We start from the raw sequence: 24,241 nt of genomic DNA, 5'->3' as shown, positions 1-24,241 counted from the left end.
GGGTTATAGGAGATGTAGGGTCCTAATTTTAATTCCATGTGTTGATATTTACGGACATTGGAATAGGTAAAGTATATAATAAAGTAGAGATTGATGTTTGTAAGATTGTGTGTGGTGATTGGGTTCTTGTATATACCACTAAGCTGAATTATGTTTTGAAATTGAAATTTAAGTTGATTTAGCACTTACGAGGAGGATGATGAGGACCTAATCTACATGCATTGACGTCTACATGTTCAATCCTTCATGTTGAAGATGTTAATTGAATTAGAAAACTGAGATGTATATTTTGATTTAAATCTGAGTAGATTATGTGGATGAACTATTAAAAAATGTTTAAATGTGACAATTGCCTTACATGAGAATTGACTTATGTAAGTTGTTTGGAAGTAAAAGATTGCAGAATCAGAATTAGATTATGAATATTGCTTTGGAAATTAAAAGATTATTTGATTATTTGATTATGAATGTAATGTAAAATTTAACTGACGTATCACTGATTTTATATACTTTATCTCTTGAGATTGTCAATACTTGGATTTAGTGTGCAAGAAAACAATGATGGAAATAAATTGGAGTACCAAGGCTAGACCTAGATGTTGAAATTGTGAAGCTAAGGTTTAATCTAATGATGAGATTAAAACCTAGTTGTGATGTATTTTATTTTTAAATGTGATTGGGGTGAATGTTATTAAAGTAAATTCATTGTGTGAATTAGACATGCCAACTATAATTTTGAAGTGTCACTTATTGCTTATATGGAAGTGACATGTCTACTTAGGGCTTGGAAAAAGATGCCTACCCTAAGGTAAGACCTAATAAGTTATCTAAGTAAACTCAATTGGTCATAGAGACTTAAATGAGGTCTTGTCAAGATAAATCCATAGCTAAACTGCAAGTGGATTTTTGAGGGGTTGAAAGTGACCATAGAGTGTCATTTGGGTCAAGATTAACTTGCCTATTGAGTGTACTATGGGTTAGAGATTTAATTTTGTCCATTGGGATGTCAAAATCATATATATGACACTCCAAAAGGACCACTTTTCAAAAGTGGTGAAAATTGGCAAGGTCATATCCATTTCCTTTCTTTAAACTTTTGGTTTACCTATCATTTATGAGAGGGGAATAAAGTTGAAGGGAACAAACTTTTAGCCACTTCTCATTTATAACTAGAGGCCTTTTTAGTGGGTCTTTGTGAGACTTATTGGTTGTTCACCTACTCTATAGTTTTAGAGACATTGTAAGTTTGGAAGAGTTGGAAAAAGACATAGGAATAGAAGATCTTCTACAAACCTCATTTCCATTTGCATTGGATCAAAGTCAGTGCTCTTGTCGTGAAGGATTTTTATGTCGCATTTCATGTTGATAGCTCAAAATATTGTTATTTGGATGCTTGTATGTGTTTCTAAAATTAAAAATAATAAAATAAAGGGACGTGACCAAGGGAAAAAATGTTATAAGACAACAACTAGTTAGCTATAGCACATTCTTAATGTACCACCTTTCTTAATATAAATAAAACCCCAACTATCTTGTATCCCATAATCTATGTATAAAGCTAACAATAACTACTAACAATATATACACAGTGTCAATAGTTATATAAAGTCCAAGTAAGAACCATAAAAACATGAAAATAAACTTTAAAATACTGGGAGCTATCTCTCTCTATCCTTCTCCTTTCTCTCTACTTTGTCCACAAGACCTGGAGTTAGTTATCCACAAGGAACCTAGCCGTAAGTCCCTCCATCTTGCTATGGAATAGGTGATGGGTACAAGCTACCAAATGCATGACTTTAAGAGCAAATCTAGAAACCTCATCAAATCTTTGATCCACAATATCCTCCCTCTCCTAGAACTTCTTAATACTCTTCGTGAGCATAGTGGAAGGTCCACCTGGGGTTGTCAGCAATCTTCTGCTTACCCTTATCCTAATGGTGGGTAGGGGAGATGATGGTCTCTCCCCTATCCTCCACTATTTTAGATTTATTGGGGATATCATTCTTGAAGGTATCAGACATATGACTATTTGTAGGGCTAATCTCCCCCACCCCTCAACCCATGTTGTTCATTGTTGACCAAGTCCTCCTCTCATCTTCAACATAATTTTTCCTATTAGCTTTCCTTTTATAGGGAGGCTTATTCTCGCCACTACTCGCAGAATCCAAACTAGCAAGGCGGTCATGTTTAGGCTTGCAATTTTTCTACATCAAGTTCTTCTTATATGATATAATACATAGTTTCTCCTTTTTATTAATTGTATGTAGTTATGGGTGTGTAAGTCATTACTTGCGCTTGAGAGAGAAGTAGTGGTCTTGTGGGCAAAGGGTTTAGTTGAGACTTCCCTAAAGTGTACAATCTCTTCCCTTGGATATTGCACTTTGGGATTATAAGGGTAGACATTTGTGAGAGGGATTTGGTTATCTTTGAGTCTTGTGATGACATGGTATCTTGGTTATCTTGAAGCCTTCTGAAGGCATGTATTTTGTTTATCATTCTTTATGCATAACATCTTCTATTGGATTGGGTCTACCTTCACCCTCATTAATGGGTCATTGGGTCAAAAATCTGTGTAAGTCTCACAAAAAAAGGCAATGTTCATTGTTGTGTTGTTGTGTCATTGTTACATTTTATGGGTCATGGATGGTTGTAACTCGTTTAGCTTTGGTTATTGAAGCTTAGGGTTGCCTCATAAAGGCCTAGGTTGAGAGGTGATCCTCCATGGTCAGTTGTCTTTTGCTGCAAATTTATTGCATTAAAAGCCACATAAAAAGAAAGAAAATGAAGAAAATCATTGTGTGTATTTCAAAAATGTTTGTATGACTGAATAATTATTGTAAGGTTTCTTGAATATTATTGAGTAAAAAGAGTTGTATGAAAGAGTACTTGATAATGTGATGGATCCTTGTAATATGTGGTAGTGGTAAGAGAAATGAATGTAATGGCTACATAATGTAATATTTCCTTATTTAAATTTATGAATACTTTACTATGGATATGGTAAAAAAATGAGAAAATGGTTGTTTTCATATTAAGTATTATAATATTTTTAAAATATAGAAAGTTTCATATTTATGTATGTTTTAACATATTATTAAGTTAACCTAGATTTGAAGTTTTGTTCCATGCTAATGTTTTGAAAGGAAGGGAATAAAAGTTCATATTACTATATTAAAAAAAAAAGGTGGGTGTCTTTTAGTTATAAGATTATGGGCATGAAACATCATTTTCTTGTGCAATGCTACTCATAAACCGAGGTTTGACATTTTCTTTTCTCTCTAAAAAGAGTTCTTGTAGTAAATGAACAAGCTATTGTGATGAGGAGCAATCGCAATAATGACAATTAAATAATAAACGATACAATCTAAAAAGGAACCATATGGCAGACTCCTCCTAGCACTTCTTACTCTTGAACTAGGGTTTTCTCAATCACTTGATTACACACATTTCCAATCCCAACTAACAATGGATTCACCTTCACATGGACATTGTTTAATGTCTCCAATAAACAAATAGACCCCTTATTTAGGTAGAATCTCTATCTTGTTTAATTCTACACATGCTTGGTTAGTAATATATCATACATGTTAGATTAACTCTTTCCATGAGTATCAGGCCTTCATCTTCATGGAAAGATTTTCATTTCCTTTAAAACCTACTGCAACAAATAAATAATTAAAAGAAATCTACTGGTTCTACAACAAGCGTAACAACAAACCTATAATAACATGAAACTTATCAACAAAGTACTTGGAATGATGAAGGAAACCTTATTAGTGCACTTGTAGAGCCAACCAATTGGTTTGCAAATCTCAATATGGAATTTGAGTTGCAAAATATCTAAATTTTAATATTGCTATTCACCAGTCTTTCAATATTTTTCCCTCTTTACATTATAGACTCTTTCCAATTTATAAAGCACCCTATAATAACTGACTCCAACCAACTATCATCGTTGAGTTGGGTATTTTAAAATTATTACAACCTAAACTTCTCTCTAAACCAGCCATTACCTTTTTTTTACTTAATGTTTGAACTTGAAAAGCCATACAATGGTTTTATTAAACATTAAATTATTTTCTATACCTAAACCTATCTTGAAGACCGAATATTATTTTAGCATCATTATAGGTTCAAAGACTGCCCAATTGATTTGATGACCTTGTTTATACATTCCTTCCTTCTGATTTTTTTCCAGGATCTTTGAGGTCTTTATAATCTTCAACTGTGGCTTGAATATTTTAGGTGCTCTTGCACCATACTCCCCACCATAAAAAGAACTCTTGCCCCAAGAGTTGACTTGTGATCCATTGTTCCTTGCTCCCATTTGCTGCTACTAAGGGGTGAAATTATTCCCCAAAGTGATTTGCTCCATCATCCTGGTTCCTGCAGTCACACACCAAGATTTAGATACATAAATATTTGGATTAGACTGTCGTCTTGCTTGATAGTATTGCTGCTACACATTAGACTACTAGAAAGTCTTTATTTGTCTCTGCTCAGTCACCATATCATCTTCATCTATCTTCCCTCTTAGAGGACACTTTATTGCTCCAACCAAAACAAAAGGTTGTTCAACCAGCCCTGCCACCCCTAGATTGTCTTGCCTCTTTGCCTGACATTACTTCCAACCAGTATCATAATGTGGAGTACCCTGATCCTGCACTAGAATATCTCTACCAAAACACATCAATATAGTTTCCTTATGACTCCTAACCAATGGATGAAACTTATACTTCACCTTTCCTTGTTGAACTAAATATGTATTTTCATAGCCATTATGCATGACTCTCCTTGAACATTGCCAAGATCTTCCCAAAATGAGATGCCCACAAGACATGTGCATGACATCACATATTACCTTGTCTCTATAACTCCCAAGTAAAAACTCAACCATCACTTGATCTTTAACCAACAAATTCTAATTCTCATTGACCCTAGTAGCATAATAAGGAGCAACGTGTGCAAAAGTTTTCAAATTCAATTTCTTAACAACTTCATAAGAAAACATATAATTACTTGCCCCTGAATCAATTATAAACTTACATACCTTGCCTTGAATGAGACAATTTGATCTGAATATGCCTAGATCTTTTGGTATTTGATTGCTTCTTCCCATCAGTAAGCACTCTCCTCCTTCTAGAAGAAGTTCAATGGGTTCATTTTGCTCAGCCTTTCTTGGCTCTTCATCAACCAAGTTTACTCTTCTCTCTCTCCCTTTCTCTTCCTGCCATTTAGGACACTGAAAGGACTGATGGCCTACTTCATTACAAGTGAAGCATCTTCCCGTGAACACTCCACTTCCTCTTCCTCCATTTCTTCCACCTCTATAACCCCCTCTTGATTCTAAAAATAATTTGTCCTTATCCTTATCATTGCTGCTCTGAAAATCAGTAGTACCTCTTCCCCCTCTTCCTCTCATGGAAGATCCACCTCTATTGTTGCTCTGCTTTTCTTGTCTCCTTCTTATCTTCTCTTCAGTCGTCAAGGCTAACTGATAACATTCATCAACTGACCTCGGAGTAGCAAGACTAAGTTCATCTTGGATATTGAACCTTAGTCCCCCCATATACCTTGAAATCTTTTCTTCCATCTCTTCATCATGATCCACCCTAATATCAAGCTTGTGAAATTCCTCAGTGTACTTCTATACATCCATCTCCTTTTGCCTAAAATCTCTCATTTTCTTGTACAACTATACTCTATAGTCCTTTGGCAAAAATTTTGCTTTCATTTTTTCCACCATAGTATACCAAGATGTGATCTTGGGTCTACCATTCTTCCATTTGTTTGCGTAGATGCAATCCTATCACAAAAAAGCATGTCCCTTCAACCGAGACTTTGCTATCTTCACTTTTTCCTTCTCTTCTATCCCTTCACACTCAAAGCAATTTTCCATTGCACCGAACCAATCTATTAGTTCTTCATCATCCATTTTTCCTCCATACACAGGTAAGTCTGTCCTTACCCTTTTATCTTCATTTCTTATGGCTTTTGCGAACTTAGCCATTCTTACTTCCTTAGTGTCCTTTTCTTCTTCTTTGAGTTCCTCTTCCTCTTCTTCATCTCTAACTTCTTCATCCATTCTAATGCTCTTATCTTTCTTCTCTAGTGTTGACAGTCTCTCCATCATGGACTTTATCAATCTATCTTTTTCAGCATTCTCTTTGTCCCTTTGTTCTAATGATGCCCTTAAATTTTTCTTATCTGCCACTTGTTCTTTCACTATCTTTGCCAACTCCATATTTTTCAACCTTGTAGGAATCTCTTCTTCTCCTCTAGACATGCTTGCTTGATCAACTTGGTACAAGAATCTACTATAGGGTTACTCCTCTAAGGATAGTTCAACTACAAGGGCTCACTAAGGGATTCAAGAACCAACTTCACAAGACCAATTACGCTTCCACAAGACCTTTCCCTCGCTCTGATACCAATATGATGAGGAGCAATCACAATAATGACAATCAAATAATAAATGATACAATTTAAAAAGGAACCATATGGCAGACTCCTCCTAGCACTTCTTACTCTTGAACTAGGGTTTTCTCAATCACTTGATTACACACATTTCCAATCCCAACTAACAATGGATTCACCTTCACATGGACATTGTTTAATGTCTCCAATTAACAAATAGACCCTTTGTTTAGGTAGAATCTCTATCTTGTTTAATTCTGCACGTGCTTGGTTAGTAATATATCATACATGTTAGATTAACTCTTTCCATGAGTATTAGGCCTTCATCCTCATGGAAAGATCTTCATTTCCTTTAAAACCTACTGTAGCAAATAAATAATTAAAAGAAATCTACTGGTTCTGCAACAAGTGTAACAACAAACGTATAATAACATGAAACTTATCAACAAAGTACTTGGAATGATGAAGGAAACCTTATTACTGCACTTGTAGAGCCAACCAATTGGTTTGCAAATCTCAATATGGAATTTGAGTTGCAGAATATCTAAGTTTTAATATTGCTATTCACCAGTCCGTACATACCAATCTTTCAATATTTTCCCCTCCTCTTTACATCATAGACTCTTTCCAATTTATAAAACACCCTATATTAACTGACTCCAACCAACTATCATCATTGAGTTGGGTATTTTAAAATTATTACCACCTAAACTTCCCTCTAAACCAGCCATTACCTTTTTCTTATTTAATGTTTGAAATTGAAAAGCCATACAATGGTTTTATTAAACATTAAATTCTTCTCTATACCTAAACCTATTTTGAAGACCTAATATTAGTTCCAAGATTTCCCAATTGATTTGATGACCTTGTTTATACATTCCTTCCTTCTGATTTGTTTTGAGAATCTTTAAGGTCTTTATAATCTTCAACTGTGGCTTGAATATTTGAAGTGCTCCTGCACCATATTGATAATTTGGTTTGTTGTTGAATATGCTGTTAAAGATGATTTTCCTCTAAGTTTTTATTTGCGCACTACAATATCATAGATAAGAGAAAACTCTCATTACCCTTATATATTGAGTCATCACCATTGTCTAGGAGGAGGCAGTGGATCTGTGATGGGAATGTTTCTTATACCAAAGTTTAATGATGGGTATCCTGATCCTCTAATGTTCACATTTTCCATGTTGTCATAATCAAAGTTGTCGGATACAATTGCGGATCCCTTCAATGCCACCGTTTCGGTGCATTAATTGGTGGAGAAAGATGATTAATGCATGGTTTTGGATGATGAGAAACTAGATGACATATACATCAGAATTCTTAAGCTCACTACACCAAGCTATAGAGATTTAGAACACCCGATCTCCATGAGTAGGGTGACCTATTATCTCCAGATGCCTAGATAGCTGAATTCATATCTGAGAAAATTAGTAGTGAATCTAATACCCTTTCCCCACCTGCACTTCTTCATGGTAGAATTCTCTCCCTTGCCTTCAACCATTATTGGGAACTCAAAATCCATTCAAGATATGTTTAGGCATGTGAGTGAGAAATTTAATGCCATGTTCAGGAGAAAGGCTTTCTTGCATTGGTGCACTCACGAGGGTATGGGAGAGACGGAGTTCACACAAGTTGAGAGTAATATGAATAATTTCATGTCAAAGTATCAACAATACAAAGATGCAACTACAAATGAGGAGGACGATTTTGATGATGAAGAGGAAGCGCTTCAAAAAAATGTGACATATAGGATTGATTTTTTGGAACATTTAGTTGTAGAAGTTACCACTCAAATCTAATAGGGCTTGTTTATTCTGTTGGTTACTTGAATGACTTAGATCTATTACTCCATCCAAGTACATTTTTAGCTACAAAGTATAATGTACTATTATGGAATTGGATTATCACCATAGAGGAGAAGGACAAGGTAATTATGTACAGGATGAGAATTTAATGACAAGGAGAAATGATTGGTAAATTGATCATGTTAAAATAAATATGGTTAATTTAGATTTTAGCAATAGAATAGAGTACCTTCATGTAACAATGAATGTCATGATAATTTGAGCAGTATCATGATGATTGGAGATAATTATAGAACTGATAAATAGAAAGAAATTAGAAAAAAATGAACCTTTATTTAGAAACATATCTATAGTGCACAAGTATTGAACAATAAAACAAGGCTGGGAGCTGACAGATAAGACAGAGATGAATACACCTAGGAACCCTAAAATTTTGTTGGAAAAGTGGGTTCCTATAACAATAAACCAATTCAATGAATAGATAAATAACATACAAATTATATAAACTAACAAATATATATCTAGACTTTAAAATATTGAAATACGAAAAATAATTTTTATTATTGATCAACTCATCTAAAACATCTAAAATATAAATATATAATATAAAAATATATAACTTAATATACATATATCTGAAATTTAAAATACTTTTTGCTTTTATTATTACCTTAGAATAAATATAACAAATGTAAAGAAAAAATTAATACTCTCTTTAAAGTTCTTGTCATAAATATCGATTTAAACACTTGATTTCTATATGATGAAAGAAGAAAACATCATTTTCTTGATAGATATCTATAAGAAACTTGATTTTTTTTTTACCAATTTACAACCTAAATCATCAAATTAGACATTAATATAGACATTAATAAATGACAGAACTCTTAGTTTTGTCATATAAATAAGCTTGGTAGTAGAAGAATCCATTTTCCCCAAAAGTATCCATACATGCTGATAGGACATTGTGATGAATTTTCTTAAAAGGATACTGGGAGCCACATCACGATTTATTATAGCAAAGAATTTCACTTAAGCAATGAACATATTATAGCTATAGTTTGTGGTGATCATATTAAAGATTGTGAAAGACATTGTTAAATGCATCGACTTTGAGAAACGTGAACTATAGATGACATTAAATCTTTGATATTGAATTTAAGACAAATAATTGTCAATTATTTAAAGACAGTCAATTTAACACAATTTTAGAACTCTAAATGATTCAAGTTTATACAAAATAAATATTGATAAACAAAATTATTAAATATTTTAAAAATTATAAATTTACTTTTGGTAAAAGAATTCAAATTAATAAATTTGGTTCTTGAAGCCGACTTGTTATTTGAGCTATTTTGAAAATGTATTGATACAATCAATGTACCTTTGATCTTCTGGTGAAGATGAAAGGATCTTAAAGAGGCGAGAGAGTTAATACCCCTTCATCTTTGGCTGTTTGTGGAAGAGATTCATTGTAAAGGGATTTGTTGAAACATAAAACTAAAATACCAGTCTTAGGTTTTGGAGGAAGACCTTGCCGCACTCGACATTTAAAGGCAAGTCTTTTCTTTTTTAATGGAATCAATTGTTAGTTGGTTCAATGTGTTTAATGATTTTATTGATTATGACAATGTCATCTATTATAGAAGAGTTTTATAATCAATTAGTTAAGCATAACTTTCAAAGAGTTAATTTTGTCACTGGTGATTCGATTGTTGCCCCTCTTGTGGCTTTGTCTTTGGATGTTGCTGTTGTTTCTATTGTAGTCTAGAGTCCTTCGTAGGCCATGGGGGTTTTGGGGGCTGGTTGTGGTGTTGTTAACTTTGCACGGTAGAAGGCTGCTGGTTTGTAAAAGGACAAAAGGTCAAGCCCTCTACTTCAACTTTGATATGGCATTACGTTCTCAAAAGATGGGACCAAAAGGAAAATCTTGAGTCCCTGTCCCATTTTATCTCTGATGGCTTTTTTGGCTTGTTGTTTGTTGTAGTTTTACATGGTTAGGGACTTATTGTATATCCTTTTTCAAGCATGGGGTTTTAGGTACCCAGACAAAACCTATTTTGTTGTTGAGTTGTACTAAGTTATCTGTGTTGCCACCCTAGTCACCTTGTTCTAGTTGGTGACCTATTTCACCTTTGGTCTATAGTTTAGTTTGAGTTGAAATTCATTGAAAATTATTCCATTTGTATAAGGGTTTGAGGCTCCCTTCAAAACCTATTTTCCTTAACCAAAAACTTTCAAAGAGTTAATTAGGTATCAAGCTCTATGAGAAGGTAGCAATGAGTCATCTAGAGATATTTTTGATATAAATTTCTAAATGAAAAAGAATGGTTCCTAGGGAGATCTTGTGATTGATGGTAGCAACACAAATGAATGCATTTATTTTTTTAAGTGTTAAATGGATGGTGATGCAGAACTTAGGGTTCTAGTATTGATCAGACCAAACCCTAGCCATACCTTCATCATTTTTTGTTTGGTAGGTTTTTACTGTGAAAATGTTTAGGTGCTTTGAACATGGACTTTACTATTACAACAAATGTCTTAAACATTCTTCCTCATTTTCTTTTCAAACAAGTATAATGTTAGTGGGTTCACTCTATAAACACCACTTCATACAAATACAAATTACACAATTCAAATATAATTTAATAATGCTATAGTATTATAGTAATTTATAGTTTATGTGTATAATATTTTGGAATGAAATTTTATACATTGTTTTTCAATACTTGTTGTTTCAACATTTCTACAATTTTTTAAATATTGGTTAAAAAAGATTTCATTTAATAGTGATCTTGTTGTGACAGTTGTTTTATTATAGAAAGAATTTTCTAATCAATTTGTGAATAATAGTTGTCAACGAATTAATAAGAGATCAAGTTTTAGATATTATAAAAGTTTTGGTATAAAAATTATGCATATCAGTAAGTCATATATATAAATGTCAGCTTAAGTACATGATTTGTATTTATTTTGAAAGTGCAAACATTCAATTTTTAAATGTTTAAAGAAATTTAGTAAACTAAGATATAATCAACTTAAGATAAATCATATGCAATGTTTACAAGGCAAAAACATCCATGCAAAAATTGATGTCACATATTTCTGTAATTTTTTCATGTAAAATATCTTTTTATAAGAAATTTGGATTGTTACATATATATTTTTAAAATAGTTGTCAATAAATTTTCAATTAGTATCTTGGTCGAAGGATGTTGAGAGGTATGCCAAAATTCATTTATGGAGTTCCACTTGAGCAATGAGCAAAATACACGAATATGGTTTGCAAATTTCACATTTTTGAAATTATTCTCGGAGTAGCATGCAGAATCATAAAATAGTGAATTGAATATGATATTTTATTTGAAGACATACAAGTCTCATATATTTCAGGGAAGTCACAATATTTGAAGGGAAAAAATTGTAATCTTCTCAATTGATAATTAGGTCTACTAACATATAATATAATATAATATATGTATAGTTTGAAACACTGCACTAAATACAGCAGCACCTACTATATTTTTTTGCTTTAGTACGTTAGATACTATGTTTAATTTTGTTAGAATAGGAAGGATTTAGATCTTTCTTGTGAAGATGGGTTGTTGTTAATGTTAACAGACCGAAGATTTTTATTTATTTTTTTAAAAATTGATTTTAATATGTCTGTGACTGTAGGCTGTCTGAATTAGATGGAGGCGAATTTCTCGCTTCTGTCCCAAAACACGCTTGAAGCATTCCGTGGAGTGATTACTGTGAAGCGCATGAGGGGTCTGTTCCGTTTTGATGACCTGGATTTCTGGGATTGCATTTGCACCATATTTGGAGAAGAGTATTTGAACATGGACATTCGACCTAGAACCAATTTGGACATCACGTCCTTGTTTCTGGCATGGGCATTGATGCTTGGGACAAGGGATGAGGCAACAGAGGCAATGCGGGTTTGTGTGGACCCGCGGTGGGCGGAGGGCGTGGAAGACATTGTGAGCCGAGCTGAGCCGGGCATTGGCATTCACATGGGTCAAGGTCCTTGGCGGGTGGTAGGCGGGACGGAGGATGAGCTTCAGCCTTTGATTCTCTGGAGCTCCTCCAAGTCTGTCCAGGCACAAATTGATGGTGCGCGCCAAGGGTGGGTAAGGCTCCTGTCCTACATTCACGAGTCTAAGGACAAGCGTGTGCGTCGCCAATCAATCAAAGGGGCCAATGCATCGGGTGCATCTAGTTCTGCAGCAGCGAAGGTGCCACGGGGTAGGGCAGACAGGAAGAGGAAATAAGGAAGGATGTTCATCCAAAAGATGACATGCATGGATGTTCATCTAGTAACGTTTTGAAATTAGATCTTGTGTTGTTTAGCTGGGCAGGTTCAAATTTTGCAGTATGGGCATCTTTTGTTATATATAGTTTTTGTACGGAATTTGGATTGTAGTCTGGTATGGGTTAATCTTCGTGGTGTTTGTAGGATCAAACTGTTTGGCAGGTAGGAAGAAAACTGGAGTGATCATTAATTAATTTAGTGGACTTTTTGTGAACTTTTTTCTGATATTAATACAAGAAATCTTATTATCTGTTTAAAAGTACCTATAAAAAATTTTGGAGAAAAAACTTTAATATAAAAGTCTAACGCAAATGTAAAAATCTCTGTGAACAGTCAAACACACGTAAGAAAATATGAAAATCAAAATGTATATCCAAACTAGTGATGTTAGTACCGAACCATCTAGATGAGTTATGTAAAAGTTCTCGTTGACCATCATAGTGATTGTAAGTGAATAAATTATGCTCTCCAGCATTTCCCCTTAATTTTGAACACAAACAATCCTTTGTTCTTGAATATTGGATTCTTCATTGCCTCTTTAGTAGTTGCAACCAAGTCTAATGACATAGACAAATATTTCCTTGCTGATAACCTCAAACTATTTATATTTTTTAAGATGTGATGATGTCTGTGATGTCTGTGATGAATGTGATGTCTGTGACTTGGCCTTTGTTCATTGGTGTTTCAATCTTTCAATCCTTCAGATCTTGAATTTTTAAATAAAATAAAAATTGGAGCGAAAAAATAATTTATCTTTCTTGAGCATTCTAACACTTAATATTGCATATCAAGAAAATGACATCGAAATAGTTCAAAGTATGTTACCATCTGCGGGCACTGCCACAGCATAAAACTATCGCCCACCCACAAAAAAAAAAAATTCAGTCATATTGACTGCCCACTGAGAATTTTACATCAATACATTGCATTAACATGATAAAAAAGAAATTATTTCTGGTTGCTGGAACTAGAAGTGGTAAAATGCAATGGAGAGGGCATAAATAGGTTGGCTGGAACATCTCTTCTTTTTGTTCTTGATTCTTCAAGAAGCCTTCCTCGTTAACCTTAGGTGTCTAACTTTACCTTGAAATAAATTATCATTCTATACTTCCAAAGAAACTACAATAAGATAGATGAAAATATAAACCAAATAACATTGCAGCATTTGCTGCTATTAATTATTCTACTAGAAATAATATTTTACATAGAGAAATTGCTATCTAAGAGTAAGTCCAAACATACCCCAAACTTCCTGGGCAAAAGGACAATTGGAAAAAATGATGAACAGACTCAGCTTACTTGCACACTGGAAGTATATTATAATAGGAGGCTATAAAGACAGGTTCAAACAGGAGTTGAGATGCTAGTATACATATTTGAACTTCACACGGAGAAGGGGGAAGAGTCAGGCAGACATAGCTGAAAGAGACAAGAGAACAACACAACAAATTAAGACCCAAATCATCCAATGAGAAGCAAACAAGCTAAACTTCTCTCTCATTATTGACCACTGGACTAGAGCACCAGCATAGAAAATATCTTTAAATCCACAAATACCAGCATATACCCATTTCTTTGCTGAACACCCCTACTCAAGGGCAAGCAGTTTACCATTACTTTTTATGGTCCACCAATTGAAACCCTGACTGCACATCCTCAAGATTTTTCCAAGTAGGGGTCTTACACTAGCATAGCTTTTCCACAACAACCTAAATACATTGGAACCTCCTACAGAAGTGTTAACATACAAAGATAGGAACCTCCTACAAAAGTGTTGACATCAAGAGATAGGAAGTACTGTGAGAAATATTATAAACTTAAATTACAACTCACAACCCTAAACCTAAAATCTTTACTTGGCACTTGAAAAAAGTGCTCGGCACATGAAGGTGCCGAGTGCTTGCTTGGCACAGGAAGGTGCCGAGTGAAAGATTGCTCAGCACTTGATGTGCTGAGTGACAGGCAACAGGTGCCGAGTAAACTCGGCACACAAAGGAGAAAGCTCAACACCAATGGATGCCGAGTGAGCTCGGCTCACCAAAAAAATTCTCGGCACTTGAAGAGCTTGTCACAAAAATGCAGTAGGTGTTGAGTGTTCTGTTTCAACTGAAATATTATAACTTAGAGAAATTCAACGTGAATGCTTTCACCATTAAAACCACAAAGGCCAAAGCTTTAACTTTTCAAACAAACTACTCAAATGCAACATACAAGGGAAGAGCAATGTATTCAAGTATGCCTGCTTGCCTTCTATTCAATCTTTGATTTAAACTATTACAAAATCTGGGAGCATTCGGCTTCAACCAGAAAACTCTAAAACAACCCTAAACTGGTAAAACTTCAAACTTTAATAAACTTTAAACCTGGTAAAAATAAATGCCTGCCGTTCATGGATGCCTGCCGTGATCTGACAAGGTAGATGAGCGTGGGGCTCGAGGACAACCTATTGACTCTTCAACGTTTAAGTTTTCCAACAAGTAGAACATGTGCAACCCACTGTAGAATTTAGCTCGACAAGGATATGCTTTACATAGATTGTTTCTGATTAACAGTTTCCGAGGCTTACTCACTTGCACAACTTTATCAATCCATTTCACTGCCAGAGCAATACTTTCAGCAATACCTTCAGTTCTAAAATCTTTCAACCCTAGACCACCAACCTCCTGATTCTTGGCAACTATGATAATTTTCTTAGTCCAAAATTCCATCCACAATCTATTTTCAGACATTAATTCTTACTATCTTTTGAGTTATCTCTATTTCAACATGTATTTCTGTATGGATTTTCAAATCTCAAATACTACAAGGATGTAGATCTTAACAGTTGTCTTTTGAATGGCCTTTCTTGATACAATATGAGCACTTCATTTCCCACATTTATAATGGGAATGATAAACTGATTGAGTACGGTATAAAGGACGGGTGCATTCTTGAACTTTCAGTTATCAGCCAACTTTGTCCTCTGCCAGTGAAGTGTTCAGATACTTTACATAGTGTTTCACCCTCGCATGATGGACCTTCGAAAGTTTGACACTGATTTCTGGCTGGGATAGATTGAACACTGTTTTGGTATTCAGACTGTAGACATCAATTTTTTTTTTTTTTTTGGGTTTGGGGATTCGGTAAACTGGTTAGATAAAAAATTAGGTTTTCCAAATTAATCATAACAGAGTCTGCTGAACTTGGTATGCATGCGAATTCTGTTCGCTATTCAATTCAGGTTTTGGAGTAGCTAATTATGTTGATCTTCTACGACTTTTTGACGAGCAAACGTTCTTTATTCATCAGATATGGACTGGTGATTATTCAAAAAATTTCTATAATATTATTGCTTAATCAACAAATGATTATATTTTATATAATTTTCAAATCAAAACGTTTAAACCATATTGTATATGAGATGTATTTTTTATAAATTTATAATAATTTTGTTCAATTTTATACTCCCCCTATTTCTCGTTTCATAAATACTTTTATTTTTGAAAAATGAGTTATTTTCACAACAATAGATGTTCTTGACTTCTAATAATATGATCTGACCAGACTCTTATATCAGATGAAGGATACAAGAGAGAAACAAAAATTTCACATGAAAAATAGGGGAGTAGAAATAATACAAAATATTTACATTTATTAAGAAAAAATATTATATTTCACAAATTCAATAGAGCTTATGTTTTTCATACTAGAACTATCACACACATATTTGTGTTTTCTGACTTACACAACTTTAAATAAATCCACTCAAAAGATAGCTATTGACAAAACAAAGTCAGACAATATAAGTAGGAATTAACAATATGACAAATTAAAGTTTACATAAAATGATATTTTTCATTCTAAATAAGAAATTAACTATTGTAATGTGAGTAGTTTGGAGAAGAGATGGAAATCATTTCTAATCTTGCTTTTATTTGATGTCTTTGCAATTTAAATGGTTTTGATGTTGCAGATATGCTTGTACATATAGAGGATTTCTTGTTGATTGTAATGTTGGGCAGTCGAGAATACAATCTCTAACACTCCCTTTTAATTTTAACTACAAATTTCAATTTTCTTCTACATTTAGTCACTGATAGTTTGGCATTTTAAATTTTCAAGTTTTAGGAATCAAACTAGGAAATCTCACATTACTGTAATAATGTTGTAGTAATGCTCTACCCATTAGCTTTGGCACTTTCAGTTACTAGCTCATTGTTGGTTAAACTGGAAAACACTTGCATTTTCTTAGCACTTCCAATAGAATCATACAACCTATGCTTGGGAATCTCAGTGAGCTTTGTTGACTTCAAAGTTTACTCACACAAATATGGAATGTTACTACATTCAATCATAACATTACTCACAAAAATATAGAAGCTTACTACATTCAATCATATGGATATTTTATCTATAAAAGCTTTGATGAACAATTCACAATTTTAGAAACCTATCCTCCTTTAAAAAGAGCCATGACAAAACAAAGTCATACAATACAGATAAGACTTAACAACATGAGGAGTTAAAGCTAACATAGAATAATATTTTTTTATACTAAAAGTGAAAATAGATAATGTAATATGAGTAGGTTGGAGAATAGATGAAAATGATTTTGAATCCTTCTTTTAGTTGATGTATTTGCAAATATTTAATGTTTGATTTTTTGTGCTTATTTGTTTTAGGCCTTTAGAATCTTAATTCACCTCTTTGATTATAAATATTTCTAGTAAATTTCCTTTTTCAATCCTTGTTGGCCTAATCAACTTCTTTAAATTGACACTACTACTACAATAATTGATTCTCTAATATTTGTATTTGTATCTTCACTTTTTTGTTATCTTTAGTTGTGTTTTTAGTTTATATTATGTTTTCTTTCAGCTATAGCTCCCTTCATTCTCTAAGTTTACAATTGATTTTGTAGCATTCCTTTAACTATGATCGCTTAACCATTTCAATGATATCTACAACAAACTTGAAGTGACTCATTTGATCCCAAAACCAATGATGCACTCAAATCAAAATTTATTTAGTTGAATTTGTTCCTCTCTTTTCACTTTGATAACTTTTTTTACTCTTTCAAGTGTAGTCTAATCGCTTATTTTTCTATCTCTTGATTTATTTTCAAATTTCCTAAAACCATCTTTCTATCTTCATGTGATGTCAATGTTTGTTTTAATTGCAAAAGTCTCCTTTTGTTGACTCAGAATTATTTTTTTCTTTTTGATTGCTAGATAGTCTTTCATTACTTTCAATCCTTATTTTACTTCTAACTTTTTAACAACTTAAATTGTGATCTACTAACTTCAACTTCTTTTTTTTCATGATCATCAACCTTTCCTCTCTTGCATCCCCTTTATCCTATGTAATTCTTCTAACACTGACCAGGGCCAATGTGTTGCTGATATAAACTCTTTTCTCCTCACATTATTAAAATCCACAATCAATCTTCCTTATGCAATAGCAATAATAATTTTTTTCCCTTGAAAAGACAATTACCAATGGCCAAACTTGTACTCAAATAAACACTTTCCAAGATTGAACTAGGCTCAATCAATGAATTTAAGCTTTGTGAGAAGTTTAACTCTTCTAAGAAAAAAGGACTCCTCATATATTCTAACAATTTCTCACTCACACATCACAAAGGAGTTTCATCTAATTCAAACATAACATAATTTAGTGAACACTTTCAAAAATACCTACATTTTTTAACATTGTTTTTTTAGATATCAATTTTTGTTTGTTGATTTTAAGAAATACGACGTGATCAGACTCTAAAGATAGATGGAAGATGTAGGTGACATAAAAAAATAGAATCATCTAGACTATTAGCCCCCTTCTCAGAATTTTGGCTAATTATTTAATCATTTACCTAGCCCAAATTTCTAAAAATCAATTTATTTGATTTTAATGTATAGTTCAACTATAATATTTTAAGTCCATATTTGATTAATAGAACATGTCCCCTTTTAATTAAATAAAAGACGCCATTCTTCTAACCCACTCAATGTGCACACATAAAGTCTTTTTCCCTATTTAGAAATTAAAAGAAAAGACTTTTTTTCACATGAAATGTCAACTATTTCTCATTTGTTGACATGATTTTGCACATGGATCATGGAAAAAGTCAACTCCCACCCTTGATCATCCACTTCTTGATCTTGATCTTAACCATCTTTATACCTTTAAAAGAGAGCTCTCTCCCTCTCTAAGGACCTTGGTTTTGAGCTAACATTATGCTGCAAGTTTACTTACAAGTGCCTTGGTTCATTTGTGGAGAATTTCACTTCTTCTTTAAGTCTCATTCTTTTCATTTCTATACTAGCTTAGATTTATTTTCAATTAGTTTAGTTTTTCTTTACAATAACTTAGATCATTAAGCTTAATTAAAATGGTTGTAACACTTTCATGTCCTTAGCTTAATTGCACTCTTGCATTCCATTCTAGCGTAGTTTATCCTTACATTGCATACTCAAGAGTTTCTTTGGCACTAGCATCCTTTCTCTTGTGTAAATAAATCTCTTATTTCATGGTTTACTAGCAAGGGTTGCATCTCTAAGGCTTAGTTGAGAGCTTTATTTATGCTTATTTTCACACCTTTGCAGTCTATGACTAGGGAGCTATAAGCTAGCATTCAACCTTTACAACTCATGAGAAACCTTGGATAGAAGGTTTTAAAGGAGTGTACTTTCTTAGTGTACATTTTTGGCACCCACCACGGGCTAGGACATCTTGGTTTTGCCTCTCTATCTACATTTTTGTCTTGCATTTTTGCTTCTTGTTTCTATATATTTTTTCTCTACAATCATAATTATCGTGTGATACTTTATCAATATCATACAATATTTATTAGTATTTTCATGTGATACTTTATTCCTCAAAGTATTACAGGCTTAGACAGATGTCTATTGCACCAGTATGGTAATTAAATTATCACACAAGTATGTTAAGAAATATTGCATAGAGCACAAGTATCATCTCTGTATATTGAAAACTTTTACATACAATACTCTATTAGCAAACAAATACTTCCCTACTTGGAAATGATTGTTGTGTGAGTTATCTGATCATTTTTTAGTCTTTGAACATTCTATTTTTGGGTTCTTAGGTTTATTTATTGTCCGACAGAGGTCTATTGCATATTTTTATCTCATTTTGGGCTAACCCTTTGTTGGACTAACATTTTTTTTTTGTAGGGTTTCTCTAAAAGTGCTTTTAAAATTTTTTCTAAAAGAATGCATGTCAAAGACTCAATGCTAATAGGATACTAATTCTTGTTTGCAAGGCTACCTAAAAGCACAATTTAAAAAAAAAAAAATGTTCTTGTATTTCTCTCATTTCATGCATGACAATATACTAGTTGCTAATTTTTTGTAGGCATATAAAACTTGCAAGTAGGGTCTTTTGGTGGTAGGAAAGTATGCTTTTCACCCTTGGGGTGAATAAAAAATCTTGACTCACCCTTAGAGTTTGAAAGTGAGTGGCATAATTGAACTTCTTGGTGTGTTTTGGGGAAACAATTGGAATGGGATTAGAAATCTTGACCTCCAAAAGTGGATCCATTTTTTTTAGTCTAGAATCCTTTAGAGGGTCTTCTCTTGAGTGATCAAGAGGAATGACCCAAATGCGGACAAGAGAATCATGCTATTTCAACCCACTATGAACTAAAGGCTATCGAAGACACAAAACCTTGGTAGACATAGTGCTTGTCTTCACTTAGTGTGAGTACTTGTGGGATTGGGACCATGAGGAAAATGCTAAGCAAGAATGCTTAAAGTACTCTTGTCTTTACAAGGTCCATTACTTGCCACAAGATAAGGTTTCCTATATTAGGAGCAAGAGGAGTGCTATTTATGGAAGCCCTTTCTAAACATCATAGGATAGAAGTTACCTTACTTTTTCACTCAACATCTTGGTGTAAGGACTGATCCTAGTGGACTACCCATATTACACCAAGATTTTACAATCAACATTTGTGTCTCTGTGGTTGTGTTAATGACATATCCATCAAAAATCTGATATCTCTCATGGGAAACCACTTTCTATGAGCCAAATGGGCATCAAGCATGGGCCAAGGTGGTGAGTAATGAATCGTGACCTTAGGTAGTATTTCTTGGCATGTGTCTTTGAATGTGAAAATCTTGACCTATGTAAAATTTCTTGATCAAACATCTCATTAACATTCGAAGGTTTTTTTATTTTTGATATCCCAATTTCTTGTGTTGGAAAGGTTGCTTTGTCCCTCATCAAACTGTTTGAGACATGTGTGTTTCCCTTACTGCTTTCAATCCATGATTTTGTCTACTAAAAACTAAAGTCTGATACTGTCAACACTGTATTCTAGTTAGAGACATTCAAGAAACCAAGCTGAAACATAGGTTTTTCAAGATTCAAATTGTATATTCCATAGTACATTGACCCTTTATCACATGCCATTCTAAGAAATATCGAGCAATATTTAGCACCTACTAAAGTACTGCATGTCTTTTGTAAACACTATCACACACTCCTTGTCAAGTCTATCACACAACTTAAAGAAAACTAATGCATGAGTGAAAAGTATCATCCAACTTTAGAAAGGTCTATAGTACGATAATTATTGTTGATCTTGTATCACCTAGTTTTTTGAGAAGTATTGCTATGCCTTTGTTGCCTTAAAGACAGAGTCAAAATTGAATCATAGATGATTTAGGGGTGTCATCACTTTACTTTACCCAAGTTTGGTCAAAAATATTCTTATTGGGTGTTGTTATAAGTTGAAAAGATGGGTCTAGTTTATCAAATATAAGCTAAATTATCACTAATGACCACTTGTCAAAATTTGGTTACCTTTATATTCTAGCTAATTTGTACTGAGCTTCTTGCTCATCCTATTGGCTCAATTCATTAGTGTTGTAATCTCTTGAGAACTCTTGACAAGCCACTCACTTATTTTGTCTTTGACAAGTGATCATTCTTTACCATACAAGCTCCAAATCTAAAACATTTTACCTAATTAGGCAAACACATATCCTTAAATTTTGATTGTGACTAGGTTTTAAGTCAGTCAAGGAAGTCATCCTTCTTTCACCTTTGAACAATTGGTAACTCCAACTTGGAGTCTTCATGGGAAGTCTTGTGGAGAGGAACCTATCTCTGATAAGTTGGAAGAGGCTAACACTTGGCATAATCCTTTCTATTGCTTTGAGAACCCTTTTGATATGTAATTTGATACTCCTAGGACTGAAGACAACGTGTCACTCGCCATGCATCCCAAAGAGAGGAAACATTTCTTAGAAGAACACATGTGCCTAGAAAAAGAAAAAATTACAAGAGGCCATACACATGGCCACTAAAGAAAGATCTTATCATCAAGATGAAACTAATGCTCATGCATATAAAGCTTAAAATAGACACACTTACTCTAATAATCCTTTTGATAGAGACCCTATTGGTGGCCATGGTGGATACAACACACCTCCTAGTTCTCCTGGATATGCACAAAGGTGTGTCCATCACCACCTAGACACTCACAGTCACATCATTAAAGTGAGATCAATGATGAGGTCACTGGTGAAGATCTTATACAATTTCAACAAGATGAGGTTGGTCAAAGGCTAATGCTAAAAGCCTTAGAAAAAAATGGTGACCAATATTTCCAATACATGATAGTTAGGAGATGGAAATTCCCCATGACTTTGATGTGCAAAGAATCATTCAAAAGTTAGAACCTACCAAGGCTAAAATCTTAAGGGAAGAAATGCAAGAACCTAATAATCAACTCACTCAATTACAAGTTTCCAATAAACAACTTAAGATTTCTTTTGTGGAATCAATTTGTGTTCTTCCATTTGATAGAAATCTTTATATGGTCCAATTTCTTAAGGATATAGAGGTCCCTAAATATGAAAAATATGATGCAAATGGTTATCCTCATGATCATGTTCAACACTTCTATGCTCTTAGCATGGACTTTATGCATGAAGACACTTATATTATAAGGTTATTTCCTTGGAGATTGAGAGGCAAAGCTATGGAATGGTTCACAAAGATGTCACCTCCCCTCAAGTAATTTGATGAACTTGCACAATAGTCCATTTAACAATATTCCTATAACATTCAAGGGTAAAAGTACAAAGTTGTGTCACCTTTCAAGCCGACTTACCAAAATGATTAGATTTGAGTATTTCTATCTAAAATTCATTTTCTTTTAAACATATGGTCTAGATAAATTCATTCTAGCTAAATTATATATGATCTCACACTTTTCCTATTGGAAATGTCTATTAAATGCATATTTTATACTAGTTTGTATCCAATTACTAAAGAAAAAATAAATTATTTTAGAAAATTGGCATTTCAATAACTCTTACTAATTTTTATGATATTTTTTTAATAACATATTAAAACTATTTTATAGAGCTTAGAGTCAAGAATATTCTCATGTAGAGTTTATAGTGTTTTAATTAGATATACTATATTGAAATTGAAAAATTCTACAACCACGTATTTTAACACTTGAGAAGATGTCGATTTTGAAAAAGAAAATATTATTAAATCTGTTAGAATTATTTTAGAATAACTAAGAGGGGGGGTGAATCAGTTATTCAAGGTCCAATAATATCCAATACAAATTTTTCTTTCTAGCCTTTTCACTTTCTTGTCAAATCCTTAATGGCATATAATTGAAATTATCATGCATGTAATTAAATATTAAACAATCATGACAAGTAAACATGTATCACCACATAACACAAAGGATTTTGGTAACCCAAAAACCCTCTAGGAATAAGAAGTTAAAACTGGGGTGGGGATGATACCCACAAAATTACTTCATAATAGATTTCAACCACTTTTGATGGTTTTCCCTGTTAAAGGCCTGCCCTGTTAAAGGCTTTACACACTGTCAGATGTGACCCCGTTAAAGGATTTCTACACCCTATTGGGAGTGTGCCCTATTAGAGGACTTAAGAAAATTCAACTTAGAATGCCACCCTGTTAAAGGATTTACATAGAGCTGTTAGGCCCACCCAAGTCCATGGGATTTATAGTCACCTTCTCAAAAGAATCTTTTATCCCTCTCTAAGGATCTCCTATCCTTCTCCTGAGGATCTCTTATCCTTCTCCTTGGGATCTTCTATCCTTTTTCTAAGGCTTATCCACCTAGTTGTTAAGCTAACCTAGAAATGTAGGATTTTAATGTCTAATACAATGGTAAGAAAGTATTAGAAAGGTTTTGACCTGATGAAGATTGCAACTCTAATCTTGCAGATTTTAGATCACTCTTCATTTCTTTTCTTTGCTTGGCTTTTCTTCCTTGCAGTGTAGACAGATTGTCCACCCTTCAAGATCTATCTCTTTGAGTTCTTCCACTCATTATGCCAATGCACTCTATGGTCACTTGATCAACTTAGAGTCTTAATCCTCTATACTTACTCCTCACTGTGTCCTCCTTTTAACACTTCACACTAGTCTTCTCTTGGCTTATTCGCATGACCACACTTGTGACCAACTCACTCTCTCAATATGTCATCCTTTTGACACTTCACACTAGCCTTCTCTTGGCTTATTTGCATGACCAGACTTGTGACCAACTCACTCTCTCACTGTGTCATCCTTTTGACACTTCACACTACCCTTATCTTGGCTTCTTCACATGACCACACTTGTGACCAACTCACTCTCTCACTGTGTCCTTCTTTTGACACTTCACACTAGCCTTCTCTTGGCTTCTTCCCATGACCAC

The 24,241-nt window shown here is 33.6% G+C and overlaps 1 pseudogene; it reads left to right on the top strand.

Moving 5' to 3' along the window:
- Positions 1–12,499, top strand: part of LOC149578050 (tubulin beta-1 chain-like) — a 50,457-nt pseudogene extending 37,958 nt beyond the window's left edge.
- Positions 12,500–24,241: the final 11,742 nt, after the last annotated feature.

The sequence above is a fragment of the Cupressus sempervirens genome, chromosome 1 (genome assembly GCF_028749045.1).
Source record: "Cupressus sempervirens isolate cs-2001-9-10 chromosome 1, ASM2874904v1, whole genome shotgun sequence".
Lineage (NCBI taxonomy): Eukaryota > Viridiplantae > Streptophyta > Pinopsida > Cupressales > Cupressaceae > Cupressus > Cupressus sempervirens.
The sequence above is the reverse complement of the archived record's forward strand: the minus strand, read 5'-3'. Positions and strand labels throughout refer to the sequence as shown.